The 22,338-nt window shown below is 39.8% G+C and overlaps 1 protein-coding gene across 3 annotated transcripts in view; it reads right to left on the bottom strand.

Moving 5' to 3' along the window:
- The window catches only part of HYCC1 (hyccin PI4KA lipid kinase complex subunit 1), an 81,066-nt gene extending 71,188 nt beyond the window's left edge, over nt 1-9,878 (bottom strand). For all 3 annotated transcript variants that reach the window (XM_060020392.1, XM_060020393.1, XM_060020395.1), the window contains exon 1: nt 9,698-9,878. The gene's annotated coding sequence lies outside the window, so the exon portion shown is untranslated. The remainder of the gene's footprint in view (nt 1-9,697) is intronic.
- Nucleotides 9,879-22,338: the final 12,460 nt, after the last annotated feature.

The following is a 22,338-nucleotide window of genomic DNA, read 5'->3' as shown; positions in this document are numbered from 1 at the left end:
CCCTTTGGCTGTGCCGCACAACTTGTGGGATCTTCGTTCCCCGACCAGAGACTGAACCTGCACCCTCGGCAGTGACAGAGTTGAGTCTTAACCTCTGGAATGCCAGGGAATTCCCATATCCTGACTTTTCTAGACATCATCTTTCTTGGATTGTACTTCCTTTCCCCTCAACCAATCATTATCATGGATAAAAAGAACATTTCATCTCTAGATAAAATTTAAGTATTATACATATGGTAGAGGAGCTTATTGAAAGGAATCCTTTTATAAAACATTTTAAATAGAAAATATAGTTAACACAAATTACAGCAAACATAACTAAAATTTCTCTTCCACTCCTTTCTATAAGGAGAGGAATCATACCTTATATTCCTTTTACAACCACTCCTTCCCCAAGTGTTTTTTTTAAATTAATTTTATAGGAATATAGTTGCTTTACAATGTTCCCAAGTGTTTTAACACAGCTCAATAAACAGAAGAAGAAGCATGGCATAATGAAGAGTCAAAAAAAACCATGCCCACTTTCCAGCAAATTACTTAAACTTTCTCACTTTCGTCCACTGTGAAAAGTAGGTGATAACATCTGTATTACAGGAATGTTCTAGGGATTAAAAATAATACAACTAAAGCACTGCCACACCACAGATGCTCAATGATAGTTCAAATTATCACTAACAAAATATTTTCAATTGGACAATTTGTACTTCATTCAGTTGGACAAAATGCTTTTCAGGATCTGTGGGGAGGGGGTGGGGGGAGGGATAGAACAGGGAGAGAAGCTTCATTAGCTTCTAATGCCCTCCAGTTACTTTCATCCTTATTTATTCTTCACTGATTAGCTTTCTGATTTAGTAGTCTTATCTACTGCCACTGCCTCCAATTATTTCACCACCAATTTATTCCTTAACCCCCTTTACAGTATACATTTGGTTCTCATCATATACTCTCCATGACCTCAAAAATGACAATTCTATTGGTTCTCTCTCAATACTCATTCCTTCTCTTTAACCTTGCCACAAGCATCTTCCTTTCTGAAACTCTACTGAGAAGACTTCACTGACTTCAATATTCTGCTTCTATCACCCATGTAACCCATTCTTCTGATTTTCCATACTTCTCTAACAGTCTATTCGATTTGCACATTTCTACCTTTCATACTTAGTTGATGCATCTCCCCCCACCCATTTCTAAAATACTTTCACCTTCCTCTACATTCCTTTATCCAGACCCACTCAAAGTTTCATAATTTCCCAAAACAGTCTCTCCCTCTTCTCAACTACTAAAGTGTGCACTGCTTTGAGGACTGTGTGGTCACTCCGTCCACCACAATAATATCTATGGATTAACAAATCAACAGGAACTTTGACATTTAGATCCAAAGAGCATGTTATGTGCCAGGTCAGACTGGCAGCTTCTTCTGCCCCCCATTAGGGGAGGTGGGGAGTACAGTCTGTGTATGTTGATTAGAACCAATACCCTAATTGAATTAATTAAATGTTACTTACATCTAAAGGGGGAAAAAAATAACAGAGGAGCTCAAAAAGATAGAAACAGAGTTTACAATTGCTTGCCCAGCTTAAGCACTTTTAAGGCTTACATTATTCTCTTTAATTTCCAAGCCTGTAAGTTCCTCTACAGAAGAGGATGTATATCTTCCAATACCTGAAACCTCAAATAATTTTCATTGCACAGTTTAAGAGCTCACATATAATGTTTTCACTAGGTCTAGTGCAAATAACTGAATGAATGCTTATGCATTTATATGAGAAAGCAACTAATGTTCATCCTCTAATCAAAAGACTCTTTGTTCCAGAAAGCACACACCAAACAAATATCATTTAACATTTACTACTAAAAGGCTACCCTGATGCAAGCTTCAACAGTGACAAATGTTTAAACTAGAATGGAAAAGTACTATTTCCAAAGCTCCTTGATGTGTTGCGCTTAATATTCCTTACAAGGTAAAACAGGATTCAGGAATGCAAGTTGATCTTGAACACCTGACAAATTAAAACATGAATTATATAAAGTGCATTAAATAACTATCATCCCATTCCCATTCCAGTATCTTCTGTCATAACCATACTGGGCTGTATTTGTTAAAACAGCTGAAGACGATTGCAAAACAGAACAAACCAGTAATAGTTAAGATAGGGTTACCAAAAACTGAAATTAATTGGACAAAGAGGAAAACACTTAATAAGACACTCAAATAAAATAATTAAGTTTACTTCTCAGTAAGAGAGAATAAGGAAAGAGTCCTGATTAGGAAAAAATTAGGGTACTGATTAAAAATCATGAATCATGGCATCAGATAGGAATTGAGTTTAAACTCTCTCTACCACTAACTAGCTGTTGCTCTTGTACAAGTATCTTAATCTCTCTGAGTCTCAGTTTCTTTATCTGTAGAATAAGGATAATAACACTTATCTTGCAAAGCTGTGCACAGTTAAATGAAATTAATTATGCAAAGTACTTAGAAAGTAGCAGGTATTAAAATCTCAACAAGTTGTATTTAATCCAAAAAGACCTAGACATTTTTATAGCTAAACTATTTCAGACCATCAAAGAAGAGATTGCCAGAGCTTATAAAAAGATGGAACACTTCTCTCTCTCTCTCTCTCTCTCTCTCTCTATTTTACAAAGCTAGCATATTCAGAAACCAAAACCTCAAAAAGGTAATACAAAAAGAACATTAGAGATCTTACAGAGCAACCAAATGTAGCTTTAAAGAGGTATGCTATTATCAAGTTGCCTTTATTCCAAAGAGACAAAATTGGTGAAATCCGCTAGGAAATCTTCTAATATAATTCATCAACCAATAGGTAAAAGAAGAAAACCCATATAGTTATCTCAATATACATTATGAGAGTATGTGATCAAATTTAATATATTTTTCCAATTTAACCTCAACTCCAAAAAAGGGGAATAGAAGACTATTTCCTTAACATACTAAAAAAAATTGTCAAAAAGAATACACAACTGTGAAACCGTAAAGGCAGTCATTCAAATGAGAAATGAGCCAAAGATGCTCACTATTCAATACTATAATTTAACAGTCTTCTAGACATTCTGATCAGTGTAATTTTTTTAAAAAGAAAGGGTTAAATACTGGCAAGAAAACAAAATTATCATCATTTACAAAGGCTATAACTGCCTTATTACAAAATCCAATAAAAAACTATTAGAATTAAGAATTTTGTAAAATAACCAGTTAGGAAACAGTATACACAAGTCACCAACTTTTCTATGTTCCACGAGAAAGATGCAATCCTCTTTAAAATACATTGAAAAACTACTCCACTCACAATAGCAACAACAAGCTTTAAAATACCAAAATCAACTTTAAAAATAGGCAGAACCACATGAAAACTACAAAACACTGAGTCATAAAAGATGACTTGAAGAAATGATGAAAATATTGTAAAGATATCACAGCTATCTCTAAAAAATTAGTTTAGAAATTCCAATTGGGTTCTTTCAGGGTCTTAATAAATTGAATTAGAGGCAATCTGAAAAAAATATATGAGAAACGCTGAAAATGTTTTGAAAAAGATAATAGGAATTCACACAACCTTATAGTAAGATACATTAAAAAGTTATTAATAATTAGAACTGTTTGGAGTTACTAGAGCAAAAAATATAGCCCAATGAAGCAGAATAGAAAACCTAGAAAAAAAATCATGAATTGGCATATTAAAAAGACAGCATTTAAAACCTCTGGGGAAAGATAATTATTCAGTAAATAGTATTAAAATAATTGACTTGCCACTCTACCTCAAAATACATTCCAAATAGATTAAAGATGTAAATGTTTCTTAAAACTCTGAAAGTAATATAAGGAAATAGAGGTAATTACTTATATAATTTGGGAATGCAAGAAGGCTTTCCTAAGCAGGCAGATGCCATAAAAGAAAAATTTGACAGATTTAACTACACTAAATGTTAAAAATCTGTTTAAAAAGAAAAAATTCACACCAAAAACAAAATTAGGATGCAAATGACAAACTGGAGAAATTATTTTCATTGTAATTTGACCAACGTCTAATAGTTTTATACACAAAGAGCTCTCATAACTCAGTTTTTAAAAGTCTCCATATCATATCTTTATATCATAATAAACAAAGTACAGTAATAGATAATTCACAAAAAATACAAATATTTTAAATAACTAATAACCAATGAAACAAAAAAATTTATAGAAGATACAACTCTTCATATCAAAATGGCAGATTTTTAATATGGAGAGGTTGCTGGCATTCTCAAGCACAATTAACAAAAATGAATATTAATTAAAACTTTCTGGAAGGCAGTCTATTAATATCAAAAATAATTAAAATATGATACCTTTTGATTTCAGAATTTGTCTTAAGTAAATAAAGATATGGGCAATGATTAATCCATCAAGAAGCTAACTGCTACATGATTCATTCAAAATTATTGGAAAGAGTTTAAATTTTTAACAATTGAAATGCTGGTTAAATAATAATGGTAAATCCATATGCTGGAATATTAGCCACACATTTAAAATGATGTTATGTTGTAAAAAAAATAATGTTTTGTTGACTCGGGTAAGTATTCATTCAATTATGTAAAAGTAAGCTAGAAACAGAACAGCATGAACAACAACAACAGAAAAAGAGTATTTACAACATGGGGGCGTTTTTTGTTAAAAAAAAAAAGAGTAAATCCCATTAAAAAGGACCTATAAGGATATTTACCAAAGTATTAATAATGATTATCAATGGGTGAAGGTATTATGTTATTTTTCATTTATGCTTTCCTAAATTTTCCAAATTTCCTACAATTATTATGTATTACATTAGTAATTAAGAAAATACAGAATGTTTACAATATTGCTTTGAATATAGTAACAATAGTATCCAAAATCATGTTAACATTGATAGTCCCACTCTTTTAGGCTGCACCAAAACTAGGGATGCCTACCCTCTCTAGGTCTAATCATACTTTTATACTTTAATCACAATGAAAGAAATTTTCAGAACTCTAGGAAATAATCAGACAAAAAATTTCACCCCACCTTTATTTATGCTCAAGTGCAATGTCAAATAATATTTAGATATTAACCATTTGCTTTCAGCCCCCTGCCAAAGGTAAGAAACAAGAGTGAAGAACAAACCCTGGACCTCAGAACCAGTGGGGCTCAGCTTTTGCCTACATCCAAAACCTGAGCCAGAAATTTAAAAAAAAAGAAAAAGAAAAAGTGGAATGGGAGAGTGGGATAGGATGGGGGGGTAGAATTACCTTTCTCAGGATACAAAGTGTGGGCCTTTTTTTTTTTTTTTTTTAATATTTATTTATTTGGTTGCACCAGGTCTTAGTTGTGGCGGGTAGGCTCCTTAGCTGAGGCTCACCAGCTCCTTAGTTGCAGCACGTGGGCTCCTTAGTTGTGGCATGAGAACTCTGAGTTGCGGCATGCATGTGGGATCTAGTTCCCTGACCAGGGATCAAACCCGGGCCCCCTGCATTGCGAGTGTGGAGTCTTACCCACTGTGCCACCAGGGAAGTCCCAAAGTGTGGGCCTTTGACAACTTCTAATCACAACTCTTCTCTGTCTCATTTGGGACGCAGAAGGATTTTCTTCTCCAATGTATTTAAAAGGCATATGTCCAAAGGGCAAGCAAGCAAGATTTCTTCTGAACAAAAATACTTTAAACAGGAGATTTGTAAATGTTAAATGTTCTCTTTCCACAGTGCAGATATGCAGCCTAACTCTGAGAGGGCCAAAAAGATTCTAGTAGTACTTGGCTCTTAACAATAAGCAATAGTCAAACTGTTAATTCCATCTGCTCCCCTCCAAAAAAATGACAAAGCATTACATGGTGGTGCCAGGGGTCTCAGGTTGCATTTAAGGGGTTTTTCTGAGGGGCATTCATTTTAATAATATTAAGATGCTAATTGTTTTTGAGTACGTCAGAGAACTAATCTTGATATTACGTGATGACAACTTTGATGCTGATAACAATAACAAAAAAAAATACTATCTTTAATATCATATTCTTTGTTAGAGATGTTGCTTCCAGAATTGTCTTCCTTTCTTACCAGTCAAAGCTCTAAATTCCATCGACTTCTATCTCCTCAGGGACTTAGTTCCAACAGATATCTTTCCTAATCTCTTCTCACTTTCCTTATGCATATAAAAAAATCAAGCATAATATCTCTTCAACCCATATCCCTCCGCAGCAGTTTCAACTATGGCTATAGAATTATCTAGGGAGCTTTAAAATATCTATGCAACTAATCTATAGTAACAAAAAGTGTATCAGTGGTTTCAGGGGATAAGAGAGAGAGATTACAAAGGGGCACTAGGAAACTTTTGGAGGTGATTTTGATTGTGGTGATGGTTTAATGAGTATAAACACATGTTAAACACTGAACTGCACACTTTAACTATGTGTAGTTTATTATTTGCCAATTATACTTCAATAAAGCTATTGAAATAAATACGGATGTCTGCGTCCTGTCCCACTCCCCAAATTGGTACAAGAGTTCCCCCTTGAAATCGGGATTCTTAAAAGCTCCCCCAGAAGATTGTAAATGTGTAGGTAAGATTGAGAACCACTGCTTTATAGCTGTCATTCTCTCCCTTCCTCAGTTTTTAAAAAATGCCTCAGGCAAGCATGTCTACTTTATCATCATCCATTCTTTCTCAATCTTCTGAAGACTAGTTTCTGAACCACCACTCAGCTACATCTGTACTTGTCAAAGTCACCTATGGACTCCTGACAAATTTACTGTTCCCTGAAGTCTCTCCTTATTTGACACCTCTTTAAAGAATTTGAAATTGTTGACCCATTCCCTCTCTATTTGAAAATTTCTCCTCCCTTGGCATCCCTCTTGACGTTCTTCCTACCTTTCTAACTACTACTCTTCTCTCTTTCACACTATGCTTCCACCTATCTGCTTTTTATTTGTCTGTTCACTGACTACTGCTTTCATTATGCTAAAGACTTCCAATGTGAGTCATTCCAACATACCCAAGTCAACGCAGCTTCTTCAATTCAACCTCCACTCTTCCCTCTATTCCTGATTTCCTTTACAAGTTTCACATCCTAGATCCAAACATCTATCTACAGCTTCACCTGAACATTCCACAGCTTTCTCAAATTCAAAAATATCCAAAATAGAATTTATCATCTTCCCTCCATCTATGTGTTCCTCATTTCCAATCAATGGAACCAAATCAAATCCTCAGTCTTGATTCCTCCTCCTTTCTTTCCCGAGGTGACAGCATCTATCAAATTCTACCTCACTCTGCCAGAGTGAGGATCCAAAACACAGATCCATTAAGCGGTTTCTTACCCATCATTTTCAACGCAACCCCCTTAGCCAAGGATACAAGGCCCTGGTCTGGCCCTCTACCACTCTCGCTGTTCTCATCTTCCACCATTTCCCCATCTCACCCCTGCATTCAAGTCACATCAACATTGCTGACTTCGTAATTGTCACTGACAATGACTTCTCTAAACTACCAGGGTTTCTCATGCCTCCTTGCTTTCTCACTGACTATATTTATATTCTCTTCTTGGAAAGTTATTCACTTACATCCTGCACTTGGCAAAATTATGTCACACTTTAAAACTCTACTGTGTGCCCCCGACTTTATATACATCCAAGCTGAGTTAGCCATCTCCTACTCTGTTCCCTTACTATACTAGGCATATCTCTATTCACACTTAACAGAGGGTATTATAATTGTTACTTTACTTATCTGTCTTGTATATTACACAGTAAATTCCTTGATGACAAGAGTTATGATATTCATTTCTGTATCCCTAGCACCTATTCAGCCTGGAATAGTGCAAATTTTATGTTTGACATAATTTCCATTATTTACAAAATGTAAACTTGATACCCCCCAAAATGGTCTTGATACTAATATTTTTTAAAGAGTTCTTAATATTCATTATAAAATAAATATCAGGCAACAGGATCCTGAGTAAAATAGTTGACTACGACATATATTTAAACTCTGACTGTCAAAACAACACCACTCTAAAAATGCAACCAAGAGCAGATTTCATAAAATAGGAATACAACAAAGAAAGGAAGAATAGCAGGGGTAACACACTGACCTAGCCAATGCCTCATCTGGCTATCCACATCCTGTTAATGCTGATAACTAAGAGGGTTTATAATCCCTCTATGGTTATAACTATAGTAAATCAAAAAAGGATAAATACACCAAATCCAGAGTTTATTTTCTAAAACAGGTGATGATTTTCTCCCTTGCCACTTTGTTGAAATGAATTATTAGAATAACTGACTGACTTTGAAGCTACTATTGGCCAACCAAGCATATCCTACAGATTTTTTTCTTCCTTTCTTGCCTGCACTTCAAAAATATGGTGCTTTGGACTTAAAATGTATTAACCTAAAGAAAAAAATGCTTAGAAATTGGGGTCCGGCGGCGGGGCGGTGATCTATGGATGTTAGGAGAATATTCTTATGGAAAACAAGCCTCCCAGGACTATCACATTGACTCAAGGTTAGACCAATATTTATGATTTTATGCAGATAAGATTTTAAAAGCTGAAAATTTCAAACTGTAAAATGATACACGAACCAAAGAGGTGTCATACCTGCCCCCCAAACTACTGGGTGACCCAAAGGACAAATAATTTGCCAAAGGACAGCCTGGCCCGACTGCCGGTAGTACGTCTCTGAGATAAGTAGAAGCTGCGAGCGGAATAAACTCCCCCTACCTGAAGAGCCGAGCGGCTGCCAGGCGTGTGATAGTGTATTTATCAGAGAACCGATTCTGCAGAGTACGAAAGCACCAGGGCAAAATTAAAAATTATCAGGACTGTCTAAACTCTGAGGGTACAACGCACACATGTGCACACCGAAGGGCGGATACCCAGTTTTGCCAAAGCATGCAAACTTCGACGGGTCTTTCAATGCAACAATTTTCAGACAAAACCCTGACGATTCTCGAGTATGTCAGAATCATCCTAAGGAGAGGGCTAACTCTTAGTAAGAAGAGGGCAAGGGCTGAAGAAGAGATCTCCGGTGTAAATAACCAAGGAAGGAATCGTGGCTGCTTTGTGAATCTGTCCGACCTGGGGCGGGGAGGGGGGAACCGAGGCGAATGCAGCTTTCAAAGACGAGGGGGGCGACAGTGACCGTTTTGGCCATTAGACTGAACGGATAGCGGCAGCCTCGCTGAAGTGGCAAGCCGGAGTAGGAGGGGTGGGAGGGGTAGGAGAGGTCAGGCCGGAGCATCTGCCGCGGCGGGGGTGGCGGGGTCCCACCCCAGGCCAACCCCGCCGAGGGGCGGCGGGTCGGGCCGAGGCGGCTACACCCCGGTCACGCCCGGAGGTCGGAGGGCTCCTGGCCGGGGAAGGAGAAAGACCCGAGTCCGCGCGCACAAAGCTGCCGCCGCCGCCCAGGCAGCAGGCGGGCTGCGCCCAACTTCTGGGCGAGAAGCCGCCGGCCGCAGCCCACCATCCGGTCCCGCTCCCCAGACCTCCGGACGCCCCAGGCGCCCAGCACCGTCTCGCGCCCAACCGCGGCGCCTCGCGCGGGAGCCGTTACCTCCAACGAAGCCGCCGCTCCGGGGACAAAGTCCCGGTGCCCTCCCCGCCGCCGCCTCGCCCCGGCTCCTCCCTGACAAAAAAGTTATCGGTCGCCGGCCGCCCTGGGGGCCCGGCGCGGTTCGCTCGGCCGGACTCACCAGAGCGGCTCTCCAAGCTCCACCTCCAGAATCTCGACTTGTCTGGCTCGCAGCGACAGCGACGGCGGCTGCTCTGCTTTCTCCCGAGTAAGTAGCACCACCTGCCCACCTTCTTCCTAGCAGAACGGGTCCCCGCGAGCCATCTTCCCCCTCCGCTCACTGACTGACAACCCACCCCCGAGAGCCGCCACTGCCGCCAGCTACCCTGACGGGCAACACCAGGGACCCGTCCCCAGGCAGCCAACCGCCACCGCCCCACGCCAGCTCGGCCTATCGCCGCCCGCCGGGCGGGACCAGAGCAACTTCTCCACCAGTGAGAATCTTCCTTTGCTAGGCCTGGGGCGGAGCCATGAGGTGGGAGGGAGGGCTACTTGGTGGGCGAGGTCTGAGCAATAGGCGTGGTCGGGGCACCCAAGGGGAGATGATTGACTGTTAAGATTGCGGCAACAACTAGGCGATAGTGATCAGAGAAGGTCTCTTGGACTCAGCCATTAGGATTTACAGCCCTCCCAGAAGAAAATAAGCCTTTCGGAATGCTGTTGACCGTAATCACAGAAGAGAAACTAATTGATATCTTAATTTCTTGGTCAGGAGGATTTACTTCCCAGTAATTCGAGTCACCAGAATTTATCAAAATTTTATCAAATCCTCGGAGGGGAGAAAAAAATGTACGTTTTGCAAAATGGTAATAAAAACTCTTCTCACCTTATATCATTGCTTTTGGCCTTAGTCGGGAAAAAGTCAAACAATTCCACAATATCCGTTCCATGAGCTGTTTCGTTTTGTTTTGTTTTTCTTCATCTTCCCTCCCTACTCTTCTCCCAAATACACACTAAATATTTTATGTAACGACTGGAACCTGAGCACATCTGAACTATTTCCTACATATAGTTCCTCTGTTTCGACCTTGTTGATTCCTCCTACCACATCCCTCGCAAGTCCAATCAGAATTGATTAGAAGAAAAATGAACCTTCAACCTGGAAGACAGGAAGCCACTTTAGTTTTATAAGAAAGGGGAAGGACTTCTCCTAAAGCCCCAAGATCTTTTCAAACATAGCACACACATAAAGAACAAGCAAAAAGTAACAAAATATATTACTTGATATTGAAAGGGAATCAAGCAAACAACTTCAGGTAATCATTAGGGTAGATCTATAGAACAATCAGGATCCCCCATCCAAGAGCATAGACTGATTTATAAGTAAATAATAACAAAATATGGTGATAAGGGCAACAGAGCTAGGTTCAATGAGCCAGAGGAACACAGAAGAAGAAATTATTGTGTTTAGGAGAGTCAGGGAACTTCACAAGGAAGGTGATATTTGAGTTGGATCTTAAAATGTAGATGGGAGTTTGCCAGAGAGGGAAGTCAAAGGGCATTTCAGGAAGCGGGAACAGCAAGTTCAAAGGCGTGAAGTGTGAAAGGGCACTGATTGGCTGCAGAACACTGAGAAAGTTGGTGGGGCTGAAAGGCATGTAGCAGCCAAAAATTAAGCTAGAGCAAAACACTGAGATGAGATTATAAAGGCCATATGAACTACACTAAGGTATGTAGATGACCACTGTCCAACAGCGCTTTCTTCAAGGATGAAAATGTTCTATATTTGCGCTGTCCAATATGATAGCCACTAGCCACAAGTGGCTATCCAGAGCTTGAAATATGGCATAGTGGAGGAACTCAATTTTTTTTTTTGAATTTTAATAGCTCCCATATTGGACAGCTCAGGTTTAGATGTTATTCTACAGGCAATGAGGGACTCATAGAAGCTTTTAATCATGTGGACAATCTTAAAGACAGTGTAGAGAGTGCCTGTTCTGTTTGATGAGAATCTTGACAGATCAGACCAGGGTACTGGTGGAGGACTGCAGGATAACTTAGGTCAGCTGGGCCAGAGCCTGGCCAGGGGAAGTGTTTACCTGAAGGAATAGAAACAGGAAGATCCAGAGAGTGTGTTGTACTCTAACATCTCAAAAAATGCAAGCAGTCAAAACCCAAGAAATTGAATTCTGACATCAAGTCCTGACAGAATAGGGAGTAGGAGAGTGAGGTGTCAGAGAGGGAAAGAAAGCCAAAAGGTCAGCTGATCATAAAATAGGGAGAAAGCAAGGGTGAGCAGAGGAGTACACACACAATCAGTTTTACTGACAATTAGCCATGTGGGCCACTGATGTGTTGGCCTGATTTAAAGAGCCAGAGATTCTGTTGGCAAGAAGGTCCACTAGGACCAGGGCAAGACCCCAGCAGACATGAAGGGCCAAATCACACCTTCGGAAATGGGAGAAAGGGGCAAATACTTATTGACTTCCTGCACTACACAGGGCACTCAGCTTGTCAAGGATACAAAAGCATGCCAGAAGCTCACAGTATGGGTCCCTGGGTAACAGGTGAAAAGTAAAGCAAAGTTTAATCATTTATCACAACAATAGAAGAGATAACACAAAGCAGTACGTGACTGATTCATTGTTCAGATGATTTTCTAGGCAATAACTGCTGTGTGAGTTCAGAAGAGAGAGCAAGCCCTTCAGTCAAGGATGGTCAGGGAAGGCATCATGGGAGAGGTAAAAACTGAGCCAAGTCTTGAAAAATGGGCAGAAATTTGAATCCGAAAAAAAAACACCTGAGAAGGAAACTCTTGGTATGCCTGGAAAAGAAACAGAAGAGGGGGGCTTCCCTGGTGGTGCACTGGTTGAGAGTCCGCCTGCCGATGCAGGGGACACGGGTTCATGCCCTGGTGCAGGAAGATCCCACATGCTGCGGGGCGGCTGGGCCCGTGAGCCATGGCCGCTGAGCCTGCGAGTCTGGAGCCTGTGCTTCGCAATGGGAGAGGCCACAGCAGTGAGAGGCCTGCGTACCACAAAAAAAAAAAAAGAAAGAAAGAAACAGAAGAGGGGAAGTATAAGCAATGTACCGAGGACATGGGGAGCCATATGAGCTGACCAGACCCTGCCAAGCTAGGTTGGAGATGGATAATAGAGTGCCTTAAAAGCAAACTCAAATGTTCAGGTTCTGTCTGCTTACCAGTAGCTTCCTGTCTGTTCCTTAGAGTTACTTGGGATGACTTTCAAAAATAAATGCCGAAAGCATACCCACGTCAAATAAATCAGAAAATTGGGGGATGGATATAGGGTTTATTTCACAAGCTTCCCAAGTGAACCTAACATACACTCAGGGTTGAGACCAGGGGAATGACATCGTAACATTTTACTAATGCTAAATCAAGACCGTACATAGGATGGATTGAGTGGGAGAGACTGAAGGCTGTCTATTTATATTCATATATTTGTTTCCTTTCTGCAAGAAGACAGAAAGCAATTTATTGCCTGACCACTTCCTGTTTTGAAGTGGTGAGATGATATAGAAGGCAATTTAAGTCATCTTTCCTCTAAGTCAGAGTAAAACCAAAACACAAATTTATGTTCGTGGTCCGCTCTCCTTTCTATCACAATTTGTGCATATAAAAATATTTTCCAACAATAACAGCCTGCAGTTAACAGTTACACATAACCATTTGTGTCTGAGCAGCAAAGCACCAGGAAAATGCCTGACAACATTGTTTCAAAAGGGAAATGCTTTTAACCTACTTTATGAAAGTCAGCATACTCCAGACCTTAACTACCCAACTTTGCCAGTCTCCAATATCTGTATGCATAATTCTACATTAACTACTAAAATGCATTTACCTTCTTGCAAATAAGTTGAACATTTTAAAGCGTGAACATTTTCCCTATGATATTAAATTTCAGAAACCTAAGAAACATTTAACTCAAATATATTTCTATTAAATTAACCGTAAAACAGCTAGGTAACATGACTATTTTCTTCCAGGTTTATTGAGATAAAATTGACATATAGCATTGTGTAAGTTTAAGGTATACAATTTGACAATTTGATATACAGACTGTGAAATAATTACCACAGTAAGATTAGTTAACACATCCATCACTTCACATGGTTAACTTTTTTCTTTCTTTCTTTCCTTTTTTTTTGGCTATTGTTGTGAGAATGTCTAGGATCTACTCTTTTAGCAACTTTCAAGTATACAATACAGTATTGTTAACTGCAGTCAGCACGCCGTACAGTTACATCCCCAGAACTTATTCATTTTATAGCTGGAAATCTGTACCAACATCTCCCCATGTCCCTCCACCTGCAACCCTTGGCAACCACCAATATATTCTTTGTTTCTATGTACCATGACTATTTTAAATGACAGAGTCAGGAGAATTTTATCTTGAAAAAAACATGAAGAATACGTTACTTTAGTGGCAAGGATGTTAAAACGTACTTTTTAAAAAAAAATTAAAACAAAAAGAGTGTGCCTAAGAGGTCATTCTGTCTTGCTGTGCCAGATTCTCCTTCTAAGAGAGCCAATCCAGCCAGTGCCCACAGCAGAGGCAATAGCCATGATCTGTGCCATGCAACCCCCTTCCTAGAACCATATAGGCCAAGGGTAGCCAGGCCTAATGATGTGAACACTCCATCCAAACAGGGATGGTGGTAATTACCTAAACCCATTCTCTTTCAAGAATGTGAACTGGAAATGGGAAGAGAAAATCACTCACGTGGTGGGTACAGAAGCTAAAAAGTCAGGCAATAGAAGGAAGTCCTGAGAAGCCCCAAGAGGGGCAAGTTATGAGGAAACTGAAGCCATTAGGCAGTGAACAGAGATAAAAAGTAGAGGATAAAGTAGGTGGTAACAAAGGACAGAGTAGAATGAGTCACCGTAATAAAGATGGGGATCAATGAAATCCTGCTGTTGAGGGGACAATGAAATAATCCATCTCCTACAGCTGCACTGAATCACACCAGTTTCCAGTGTTTGCATTCAACATCTGTGAGATCTAACTGCAATTGTTTCCAGAGTCCTATAAGATTCCCATCTGCATCACCTAAGATATTCTAAGTAAATTGCTGTACCTTTCATGCCTGTATGAAACAATAAGTAGACTCCCAGAATCATGCACCAAGTGAGAGAAGCTGGATCAATTGCATTTTGCAAAGTGAATTTTATCCTTCAAGGTTGGTTCCGGGTTTTTCTAGGAATAACATCCTAGAAAGAAGACAACGTTCTCTATATCATAAAAAAAAAATTCATAAGTTAAAATTTCAATATCCTTATAACAGATGTTTTAAGGGAAAAAAACTTTTTTTCTCTTCACTTTTTAACAGCGGAGCCAATCTTGTTCATATTTATAAAAAGCCATATAGATAGGGGTGGAAAGCCTAATGACTAACTGCTACCCTCATTAGAAAAGAAAAATAGCCACACATATCTTCTAAGACATTTTATTAACCAGTGTTTTCTAGAAGAATTATTGTTGGGAGAGTCTTGTTTTGCACGTTTTATAAATCATGTTTTTGAAAAATATTTTATGACATGGGAAAAAGATGAAAAATGGGTACAAAACTGTATACATGGGACTTCCCTGGTGGCACAGTGATTAAGAATCTTCCTGCCAATGCAGGGGACACAGGTTCAAGCCCCGGTCCAGGGAGATCCCACATGCAGCAGAGCAACTAAGGCCGTGTGCCACAACAAGAGAAGCCACCGCAATGAGAAGCCCGTGCACTGCAATGAAGAATAGCCCCCGCTCGCCGCAACTAGAGAAAGCCCGTGCAGCAACGAAGACCCAACACAGCCAAAAATAAAATACATTAAAAAAATAAATACATTTTTTTTAAAAAGCAGTATTCTTAAAAAAAAAAAAAGAGAGAGAGAGAGAGGCAGGGAGAGGCACACCCGCAAAGAGTTTTGCCAACCCATTCACTCTGGTTTGTTACTCTTGGGTTAAGAGAGTCCAATGTATGAATAATACTATTTTTCAATTTTGTTCTCATCTACTTAGTCACCATCACCACACCCTGATATTTATGCAAAAAAGAAAAAAGTTCCAGTGAGCAAATTCAACATCATCACCAATGTTCAGTAAGGACAAGCCCGTCACCCATTTCCTCCATCGCCATGTTGAAATGACTCAGTCCTCCATTAAGCTGGTCTTTCTTGATACCCATTATGTCAGCAAAACCAAGGAACACCTTCTGTAGACTTCTCTGTTTACCTGAGGCAAGTCCTCAGCACAGGCATGGGACACATGTCCAGACTCAGCTCCCCTGTGTCCTTGAAAGGGTGTCATTTCCCAAAAAACCACTACCTCTATGGGCTGAACCATGGTACTAATCTTTAAAGTCATTCTCGAAGATTTTTTTCAAATTTGAATTACACAGGAAGAAAAGAAGTCACATTGGTCATCAAAAAATTAGCAGAGATCGAGAATTCCCTGGCGGTCCAGTGGTTAGGACTCTGCTTGCTCACTGTCCCTGGTCAGGGAACTAAGATCCTGAAAGCCTCAGAGCTCGGCCAAAAAAAAAAAAAAAAGAATCAGCAGAGATTAATTGATCATATTTCTAAGACAGAGCAGGGCTTTAGGAAAGACAATGGGGAGGACGGATGCAAGGAATGTAGATATTTGAGCCTGGGACAGTAACTAGGGAGCTCTTTCCCTCCGGAGACCACGGGCAGTAAGATGCTATGGGGATCTGAGAAGAATCAGGGGGACCCTTGAAGGAAATAAGATATGCTGAAGGGGTCAAGGAGGGGCAGGCTATTTTGACTTGGACCAGTCCTGCCAGCTCTGCAATTGTAATTTTGTTTTAACAGAGGTATAACATACATATAGAAAAAGAGAGAAAACAAAAGTACGATGACCTCAGTGGATTGTCACAGGTGAACACTGCAACCACTGATCCATGTCAAGAAGAAAAAAATTGACAACAATTCAGAAGCTCCCTTGGGCCTGCTGCCAATCACCACTTGCTCCTTCCTTCCCAAAGATAACCTCTGTTTTGACTCCTATTGCTCTAATGTAGCTATACTTATGAAATTTGATGTAAGTGGAATCATACAGAATATATACTCTTGAGTCACTGTTTCCTCTACATATTGTTTGCATTCCATCCATGTTTCTTGTACTTATAGTTTATTCATTCTCATTGTTATATGGTATTCTACTACATGAATATGTTACAATGTATCTGACAATACTACAGCTGATGGACATTTGGGTAGTTGTCAGAGGAAGACTATTACAAACAACGCTCCTGTGAGCATTCTTGTACTACATGGCTCTCAGTGTACATGTATGTGTACTTTTGTGGTATATATCCAGGAGTGGAATTTCTGGTTATAGGGTCAGCTTATGCTCTCCTTTACATGATACTGTCAAGTCATTTTCCTAAGTAATTGTATCATTTACGTAGTTATCAGTGGAATATGAGAGTTCCAGTTGCTCCACATCCTTGTCAATATTTGTATTACCAGCCCTTTAAATTCTAGCTATTCTAGTGGATAGGTAATGGTATCTCACTGTGGTTTTAATTTGCATTTTCCAGATGACTAATGCAGACCTTTCCACGTTCAGCAATTTTAAAGCATCTCTGCATGTCTATTTCATTGCAAATCACTGCTAAGTCACATTTTGATTCAGACTCAACAGTCTTTTTTTAATTGAAATATATTTGACATATAACGTAAATTTAAGGTGTATAACATGTAGATTTGATATATTTTTATAATATGATTGCCATCATAGCTATAGTTAGCACTTCTATTATGTTGCATAATTATCATTTCTTTTTTGTGGTTGGAATAATTAAGATCTAGACTTAGCAAGTTGGATGATTATAATACAATATTATTGTCTATATTCACCATACTGTGCATCAGATCTCCAGGACCTATTTGCCTATTAGTTGCAAGATCAACAATCATTCATTAAATCCCTGCTGTGAATCTGAGACTACATGTGTTAGTTGCCTCCAATTACATGGCCTGAAGATGGTGGTGAGAGATTTTTCTGGACTAGGTGATTTCTGGTCAGACCTGCTGGTTTAGCTCCAGTATATTTTCACTGACATTGCAGGGAGGACACTACTGGGAGAAGAATATGCCAGCAGGGCAGGGAAAGAGGAAAGGAGTTGAGTATAAAGAGTGAAAACCAGCTGCATTTCCAAACTTTACAGCTTGAAAATAGTTGGTGACAGTTTCCACAAGGAAATAATTTAACCTGTCAGCCATAAAATAGGATGATTATTAATACTGATACAGATAATACTAATGCTTGTAAGCAAGGGAAAAGTGACCTTCAACAGGTGTTTGACGCTATTGTGAAATAAAAATCTCCTAGACAGATCTTTCTTGGAATGACTCATAGCACAGCTTCTCTAAAAATGTGGGTAAACCTCTGGGAACATGAGGTTCTTTGAAGGCCAAAGAAAAGTTTACTTGGCCTCAAATCCCACCTGGCAGTTTTTTCCACAGCTGGCAATAGGGACTGATGAGAAGCTCTTTTCTGTTCCAGAAAAAGAGGTTGCAAATTATCTTCCTCTGCACCTCAATCAAGAGGTGGTGCTAGATGACCTTCCCCCCTGCTACCTGTCACAGGTTGACTGGAGTGTATGAATATTCCACCATAGGGTCTATTTGTCAGACTGAGGTGCTGTCACTGTGCAGACAGTGGAGAGGAATGTGGGGAGAGTATTTGGGAAGAGTAACACCTTAACGGGCTACTTAACAACCTCGACCAGTTAGACACACCTTTGTTTAGCATAACCGCTGAAGTCTCACTGAAAAGGAAACCCTAAAGGACAGTAGGCCTTGACTGAGGAGAGGGCCAAGACAGTCTGAACTCTGGGCACGTTCAAGGGGATAGGAGGACCAGCTCCTGCCTAAGGCGGGAACTAGCTCTTGGTGACCGGGAGTGAAGGGGAGGAAGAAACCTGGGAAGGAGTGAGCATAAGGCAACTGAAGGCAAAGGTCAACCATTTCCCAATTTTCCCTAAGGCTGACCCTGAAGTATTGAAACCTAAGTGACCTGAATTCCCTGCAGTGAACCTAATAACAGATCCAGCATTTTGGCCACCTTAATTACCCATTCAGATCTCCCCAGAACACACCTGTGGTGCATTTGGAAGGACAAGTTGACCTCTCCTGGTGAGCCAGGTCTTTCTTGTCCACCCAGCTTGCCCAAAGGGCTGTAGTTGAGCTTTCATATAATCACATTTTCATTTCTACGCAACTCACACCTTATTCAGATGAACAGTCTACTGTTGGTGGCATATGTCTGCCCAGAGATGAAATCTTCATCTCTCTTTTCCTTGTCTAGAAGACACAGGAGAACTGAGAAACTGAATTTTGAGGGAGAAGTAAGACAATGAATAGACCCAGAGGGTCTAAAAGATGAAGAGTGGCCGCGTGGAAAAGACACATTTTGGAACTAGAAGGCAGGATTGGACTGACACCTCACATTGACCTTGTGTGACTTTAAACAAGCTCTGTGGATCTCAGTTTTCTCATCTGTAAGATGAGTGGAGTAAAGTGTTCTGAGCTGAAAGTAAAATGTTTGTTTATTTGACATACTGGAGTTTAGCTCAAAGTTTTTACCCAGAAGGTAGATTGTGGAGAGAGGCCTAATTATTCTCCATTTTCTCCCCAGAGCCTTGTGTGCTCTGGCTCCAGAGAGGCTCTCACTTACTCACATTGCATCTCCTGGGCTCTTTTGCTCTCTGGTTCTATCTGAGTTTGGCTAGTAGGAGATACCTGTAGGAGAACTGAGAACTGAATGAGAGAAAGAGAGAGATTTCTTTCCTGCTTCCTTCCTGCTTTGATGTGCTGCGTCCGTAAGTCCAGCTTTTATGGGATGGCCCTTCCTCCAGCTGGTAACACCTTTACTCTCTTTGCCCCCTCAGACCTACTATCGGTAATAGCTTCCCACTATCGACAGTCCCTGGGTACCTTAACATCTTTGCTGTCTCCCTTGACCTTGCCCTCATCTCTGTAAATAGTCCCTTTACTAAAACCTCTTCCACTGAACTATTTTGAGTGGAGAATTCAGTTTCCTACCAGGATCCTGGTTAATACAAAAATTTTCTCTTCAAAGAGAAAACTATGAATTACAGAACTTCCTGAGTCCCCCCTCTCCCCACTTGATGCTAGCTATTACTCTTTTTCCCATTTCCAGAGAATGATGAGGTCTGATGGGTGTATTTACTTGGAGGAGGGAAAGGAACACAGAGTTAAGAGGTCTCCTTCTTTTTATTACTTACACTATTGTTTTCCTTTTTTTATTGAACGGTGGTTGGTTTACAATACTGTGTTAGTTTCAGGTGTACAGCAAAGTGATTCAGTTATACTTACATATATATATTCTTTTTCAGATTCTTTTCCATTATAGGTTATTACTAACACTATTGTTTTTCAGGTGGACTTCATCAGTGCAGCAACTCACAACAAAGTGCAGGTACACACTTCACATGAAAGAAATCCAGGTTGGGAAATGGTTAAGTTATTTGGCTAACACAAATGCCGAATTACATGATCCAAGCTCCAAAGACCATTTCCTCCCTCTCCACACCTCCTCCAACAAGAATTATTGGACTTGGCTTTGAAACATGACGAGGTTAAGCAGGCGGTTTCCAAGTTTTCCCTTTCACTTTGCATCCAGGATAAACATAATCCATGACTTTGATTTTTACACATTTTCATTTCAGTCAGGAGTTGGCAGTTTTTCAGCAGGGCTGCACCAAGTTTCATCTGTTTACTGAAATTTACATTTTTTACCCTTTCTGGTTATAACCTTTCTGCCTATGTCCTCTTCTTCCCTCCTTCCCCAGTCGTTGTGGATCAAGGACACTATATCATCCAGGGATGAAGGGATTTGAGAGGCTAAATGTTATAGACATATCCAATTTGACTAGAAGTTTCTGTGAGGTCTGAAAACTAGACATGTTGAAGACATGTAAGATTGTCAGGGAGGTGGGGAGTTTGCAGCTGTGGAGAATAAAACCCGGAGCTTTTAAAGCATTAGAGAGATTTGAAGTAAAAGGAGGAAATGAAAAAGCTTTTAAAAGCAAAAATAGCTTGGATAAGTCTCTCCTGAAGTGTGTGCCATGGAGCCCTAACACTGTACCTCCTGTGCAGGGTGCAAGTTGGGGGGAGATTATGATCAAATACGTTTGGGAAATAATACAAAATATGGCACCTCCTTGGAGAGCCCCAAAGCCTACTAAAGGTACTGAGAACTCGTGTAGTAAAGAATTCTGTTTAATGGTTGAGTCACCAAGTTTCCCCGCAAAATTCTTAGTCATGGAACTTTTAAAATAACATCTATTTTCATTCTCTTGTGGAAATATCAAGGAACAAACTTTGAAAAACATAGTCTGTCATATTGGGAGGAGAAACTCAGGGAATAAAAACAGAAGAACCTGGGCTTCTCTGGTGGCGCAGTGGTTGAGAGTCTGCCTGCCAATGTAGGGGACACGGGTTCGTGCCCCGGTCCGGGAAGATCCCACATGCCGCGGAGCGGCTGGGCCCGTGAGCCATGGCCGCTGAGCCTGCGCGTCCGGAGCCTGTGCGCTGCAATGGGAGAGGCCACAACAGTGAGGGGTCCGCGTACCGCAAAAAAAAACCCAGAAAAACCTGATTTGTATCTTCTCTATCTCTTTCTTACTTCCTGGGCAATAGGGCTCTCGCACTAGGATTCAAAGTCAGACTGCTGCTCTTTTCCACCCTGATGAATATTCTAGCTGAAAACGGTCTATATAGTATATAAGACCAGACTGGCAAATGTTAAGTGTTCTGCAAATGTCTGTTGAATGAATTTATGATTGAATAAAATGAGTTAGTCCCTGTAAACCATGCACAATGCCTGACACAAAATAAATAGCAACAAATGCTATTATTACTATTCATCATGATCTCTGGTTTAGAGGAAACAGAAAAACTCAAAACTTGTTACTGTCCCCCCCTTCAAAATAACTTAAAGACTTCGATGGGCTCTGTCATCAGGTAACATACATTTTCTGAAGGAGAACCAAATGATTAAGCCACAATAAAATGACCTTTCACACAGAGAAGTCTTACATGGAAATATATCAGAATCACGGACAAAAAATTCTGTTTGCTTAGAGACACAGACAACGAATGGCATGTTTCTACAAGGAAGAAATGAACTGGGTAAAATAAATATATACATACATACATACATATATATATTATATTCCAATTCTGTGATGCCAGAAGGAAGAGCTAATTTGTTGAGAGTTTTGTTTTTATTTTTAATATCCTTCCATAGTTGCCATTACTTACAATAACAACATAAGACATGAAGGAGGTGAAGTAACTTATTTCACTTCTGCTCCTACCTCGACTTATAAACAGAATGGAGGCTCTAACAAACTGCAATTGTTAAGATTATGTGGATCAGCTTCCTTAGAAGGAATTTATCTTGTCTAAGAATCTCAAGCATTTCCTGAGTTAGTAATGTACCAGAGTTTGTTTTTCGCTGACAACTATTAACTAATCACCTCAAATCTTTTGAAAGAGAACTGTCTTTCCTGCCCACAGTATATCACGAAAACATTAAGAATAGGGTTGTGCTTTTATTGAGCACTTTCTGTGATTTTAAACCATAGAAATAGATTTGTATTTATATATGTATTATCTCATTAATGAAAGAGAAAGTTGTCAGTTATTTGGAAGAGAAAAAGCTCCAATAAATAAAAATATTCCTTATTTCAAATGCATTTATTTTCATTTTATCGAGTTTTAGGAATTCATGTAACATTAAGGGTTACAGTTCAGCA

The sequence above is a fragment of the Delphinus delphis genome, chromosome 9 (assembly GCF_949987515.2).
Source record: "Delphinus delphis chromosome 9, mDelDel1.2, whole genome shotgun sequence".
Lineage (NCBI taxonomy): Eukaryota > Metazoa > Chordata > Mammalia > Artiodactyla > Delphinidae > Delphinus > Delphinus delphis.
The sequence above is the reverse complement of the archived record's forward strand: the minus strand, read 5'-3'. Positions and strand labels throughout refer to the sequence as shown.